Source organism: Artibeus jamaicensis, unplaced genomic scaffold (assembly GCF_021234435.1).
Source record: "Artibeus jamaicensis isolate MK-2021 breed Jamaican fruit bat unplaced genomic scaffold, CSHL_Jam_final contig_3331, whole genome shotgun sequence".
NCBI lineage: Eukaryota > Metazoa > Chordata > Mammalia > Chiroptera > Phyllostomidae > Artibeus > Artibeus jamaicensis.
Window position 1 is genome coordinate 28,850 of NW_026521794.1, and position 5,520 is coordinate 34,369.

Genomic DNA, 5,520 nt, shown 5'->3' on the forward strand with positions numbered 1-5,520 from the left:
AATAAAATGAATATTGTATGTGTTCTTGACATGTCTCTTACCAGATGCATTAACCTCAAATAGCTACCAGTACTCCCATTTGTGGGCTGTCTTTTCACTTTATTGTTGGTGTTCCTGGATCACAAAGGAGGTTTACATTTTAATTAATTCTAACTTACAAATTTTTCTGTCATTCTTCATGCTTTTCGTGTCATGTATAAAAATTCTTTGCTGAATCCAAAGTTATACACATTCACCCCAATACTGTTTCCTAAGTGTAGTGCTTTATTTTTTCAGCTCTTCCATTTATGTGCAGTGTTAGTTTCTGGCATCCTTCTTGTTCCCCTGACTATCCCAACACCATTTGTTAAAATGGCAACTTTTTCTTTTGGCAACTTTTGGACTATCGGTTGACTTTAGAGGTTTGGGTTGCTCTCCATGCTTCCAGTTCCATTCCATCTTCTATCTATCTATCTATCTATCTGTTTGGTCCAGGGACACACTGGCTTGAGTTACCATTGCTTTGCAGTCGGTTTTTCCATCAGCACATGTGAGTCCTCCTACTTTGGTTTATTTTTTGTTTCAGGATTTTTGGCTATTCTGGGTCCCTCACAATTCCATACACATTTAGAGTCAGTTTGTAAAAGTATACAAAAAGTAAGCTGGGATTCTGAATGAGGTTGCATTACGTTTGTAAGTTATTTGGGGGAAGTATTGCCATCTAACAATGTTACATCTTTTGACTGATGAACAGGGTATGGGTTTTGAAAGGATGAAGCCAGCCCCACTTGCTGTTGTGACGCCATTTGCCTAGCAGGCCTGTGTGACCTTGCTAAACATGACTGCCATGTGACTCTTCGGAGCTCCTGTCCCCAGGACTGGAGATTACTGGAAGCAAGAACGGAAGGTGACTAACTAACCGCTCCCTACAGCCACAGGCAGGGGATAACACTGGAACCCCTCCCTGCAGCTTCCCGCTTCAAGGTCCCAACAGCCCAGGGCCACACAACAGCAACCCCCAATCTTTTTTAACACAATTGCTGGTCATTGTAATGATAGTCCCATAGAGGCTCAAGCCCCCACCCCTTAATGCTGACGTGTCTCTCCACACACGCCCCTCTGCTTTCTTGAAGAGTGAATGAAATCTTTACTCTCTACAGTTTCTTCTCTGTGTGAATTCTTTCATGGGCTGCGTCACCGACCCCCCCGAACAGTTTTTCCGTTTATTCAGAGCTTTAATTTCTGTCAACAATCTTGTGTAGTTGTTAGGGCATAAGGTTAGCACTGGTTTGGGAAAGTTTATCTCTGAATGCTTACGTCTGTTTATTGCAAGTGTTTAAAAAAATAAAGTAGATTTTTGTATACTGATCTTGTGTTTGGTTAACTGCTTAACTTCTTTATTTGGTTGTTTGGTGGTTTTATTGAGTTCCTTAGGTTTCCTATGTACAAGATCATTTTACCTGTCAATAAAGGGAGTTCTACTTCCTGCTTTCTAGCTTGAATGCCAATTCCTTCTTCCTTTTTTTGCCTTCCTCCCTCCACTCTTCTCCCTCCTCATTCTCTGTCTCTGTCTCTCTCCCTCTCTCTCTCTCTCTCTTGTAGTCCACAGGCTGGATCCTCTAGTGCAATTTTAATAGGATTGGTTAGATTAGACACCCTCATCTTCTTCTTCCTGATGCTAGGGTGAAAGCATTCCTTTTTCATAAGCAATTATGACTACTTGGGGTGATCCCTTTGTAAGTTATATACATGTCTAATCGCTGTGTTGCACACTTGAAAGTAGTATAATATTGCACGCCAGCTATAATGAAACATTTTTAAAGACTCGTTTCACTGAAAACCACCGCCTGAAGTCTGAGATGGAGAATACAGTTGATATCCGCTTACCTGAAGCAGAAAGTGTTAGGTTCACAAACTGGTAGAAGCATTTAAATGGTAGTTTGATGATTGCTGGAGGCTACTCAAAGTGAAGTCAACGACAAGGTCATACTTCTATGTATCATCACACAAATAACCTGCATACAGCCACTTACCATTTCTCCAGAAGAGCTTATAGAAAGTCCTTGCGTGATATTTCCCTTCCTTAACGTCCCTTAACTTAAATGCTACCATGTAAAACGAAGAATATTAAACGATACAAAATCAGTACACACTATGTTACATAAAAAGGGGGTGAGAGGTGAAAAGAAGTGATATTTGTTTCATTACACAAGCACATCCAAAGCAAAACCAGGAGGAAATCCTCATGATGATGACAGTCCTAATTCCTGCAACTGGTCACATGGTTTTATCTGGTATTTATGACTACCCTCTTTCGCTCTTCTCCACATTACTTTGACCTCAGCAAGTGCCTCACCTGACTGTGGTCGACTGCTTAACGAGGTGACCTAAACCTTCATTCTGAAAGATCTTACGCCACTAGTAGTGCTGCCTGGGTTGGGTTGCTGTCTTTCATCGATGTAGTCACACAGCGTGGTAATACTAAGAGAGGCCCTAAGCTCTTCTGTATTCCACACCTACTTCTTACCGCCACCGTATGGTCGCAGTCCAATTTCTCCTTGGCAGTTAGGAGTAATCACATCAGCCAGCACAGTCACTCTGCTCTTGACCTGTTGATTTAGAGGTAAGAAAGCCAAAGTGGCACTGTAGCAGTCTTTTTCTTATTATATTTCATTGTTTACGCCATCGCACTTGTTCCCACTCTGTCCCCCTTTGCCCACCTCCACCTAGTCCCCGCCTCCCCCTCCCTCAGGCCATGGCCACGTCACTGTCCGTCTCTATGGGTCACGCATGTGTGTTGTTTGTCTAATCCCTTCAATAGCTTTCCTCCAGTCTCCCTTCCTCGCCCTGACAGCTGTCAGTCTGTTCCATGCATCCACACCTCTGTTTCTATTTTTTCATCACTTTATCTTATTTATTAGATGTCACATATAAGTGAAATCATGTGGCATTTTTCTGTCACTGACTGGCTTATTTCACATAGAATGATACTCTCAAGATCCATCCGTGCTGTCACAAAAGGTAAGACTTCGGAACGCCTACCTTTTGCATCCTGACAGGCTTGGTTGCTGTTTCAAAAGAATCACTGTTTTTTTCTCCTGGCAAAAAGGCATTTCTCCATTGGGAACAAAGACTTCTAGGCCATCAGTAAGGTCATGAGGACAGGAAGCGAAAACTGCCTGGATTAGCCGCCGGGAGGGGGGGGAATAATGAGAGCTACCCCTCCCATTTCTACTCCTGAAGGCTTGGACTGTTGGCTCCTGCCTTTGCTAGAAATAGCACCACATAGCAAGCTCTCATGAAGAACCTCCCAGAGAACCCTGTAAGGTACTGGCACTAGTTCCTACTGTAAAAGACTCTCCAAAATGAGATTCAAACTCCTGGTTTCAGTGCCTGCTAGTAAAGATATTGGAAGAAGCCACTCCATCCTAGCAAGTCATAGAACTGAACAGGCAAAAACATGAACTACTCTGATGGGTTTTACAAGAGCAGGGAGAACACAGGGCAAACCACTGCCCCCAGGTGTGAAAAGAGAGGCAGATACTGGGAGCCACAGCTTCCCAGAGCAGAGACTCAATAGCAACCCACCCACCAAGGGAAGCAGAATTGCTGGAGATTCAGGGTAGACAACTTTGGGAGTTAAAAGCTCCAGGGGGTCCCAGTCATAGGGGCCCCCATACTTTGGCCAGTTTTATGTTCAGGAGCCCAACTAGATTTCTATAGCAAACATCATGGGGACGGGGGGGGGGGGGGGTGGAATCCCTCATACATCCAGCAGGAGGGAAGAGAACCTATTGTGAAATATGCCAGAGTATTTAAATCTCAATAAGACCTGTCCCAGGAGATGTTAATCAGCGTCTAACCTGCTGGGGTTTTATCATGCCTTAACTAATCCGAGGCAAAGAAAGTATGCAACTTCAGTCAGCTCTCTAGCCTTCCACACGGGAGAAGGAAAACACCTCACACTAGCCCACTTCCAACCCACTGCTAGCCAACCTGTCCCAGCTAAGGAGGTATGGAAGGTGGGAGAAGGGGACACAAATACTGAGACACACTGGTGAGGTTCACCGTCCATAGGCATTAGATTGCCAAAAGACCTAGACCTCATCCTGGGATGGCAGAATGCTTGCCCTACCCTCACTCCTCACCACTACATCAATCAAGATCTACATATAGCAGTTCCTTTTACTGTGCATGGCATGCCTGGTTACCAAGGAAAACTGCTCACCAAACTAGAAGGCAAACAACACAATTTAGATGGCACGAGCAAGCATCGGAACCAGACGTGGTGGGATGTTGGAATTATCAGACCAGGAATTTAAAACAACTATGATTAGTAGCTGAGGGCTGTATTTGATAAAGTCGACAGCATGCAAGAACAGATGGGCAGAGCAAGCAGATATGGAAATCCTAGGAAAGAATGAAAAAGCGCTACAAATGAAAAACATTGTAACACAAATGAAGAATGCCTTTGACTTGCTTATTAGTAGACTGAACATGGTAGAAGAGAACATATCTGAGCATGCGAATATCTCCCTAAACCTGAAAACCAAAGAAACTGGAGAGAATAAACACTGGAAAAGAAGTCAAAATATTCAAAGACTATGGGTCTGCCTCAGAAGGTGCCTCATAAGTAAGTGGACATGGGATACCAAAAGCAGAAGAAAGCAAGGAACAAAAGAAATACTTGAAAAAACGTATGACTGATCATTTCTCCAAATTCATGTCACACCCCAAAGCACAGATTCAGAATCTGGACAATGTCAAGCAGGATTATGGGCAAACATTTCTCTTAAGGAAATCAGTTTGAACTACCGAAATCAAAGATAAACGAAATATTCTGAAAGAAGCCAGAGGAAAAAACACATACCTTGCATGTGGAGAAACAAAGATAAAAATGGCATCTGACTTCTTATCAGACAAAAAGTGTCTTAGTCTATTTATTTTGCTCTAACAATATGCCACCGACTGGGTGGTTGGAAAGCAACAACCATTTATGTATCCCAGCTCTGAAAGCTGGAAGTCTGAGATCAGGGTTCCAGCACGGTGGGGTGAGATCCCTCTTCTGGGTTGCAGACTTCTCGTTCTATCACCAGTCACATACTAGAATGGGTTCAGAAACCCTCTGGAGAGCCTTTTCTTTAAAGGAAAAAAAATGCAATTCACGTGGGCTCCACCCTCATGACCTAATCATCTTCCAAGGCCTCACCTCCTACTATGGTTACCTTGGGGTTCAGAATTTGACCACAGAATTTTGGGCTAGGGAGCCCAAACAATGAGATCACAGTACTAAACAAGCAAGAAGAGAGTAGAATGAAATACCCAACGTGTTTAGAGAAGCAAAACTACCAGTGAAGAATTCTGTACTTCATGACATTGTGTTTCAAGAGTGAAAGGGAAATAAATACATTCTCAGACACAGGAAAAAAATGAGGGAATTTGTCACCATTAGATCTTTCTCGCAAGGAATGTCATTTATTTTATTGTAATCGTTGTCCAAGGACAGTTTTCTGTCTTTGACTCCATCCTAGCCCACCCACC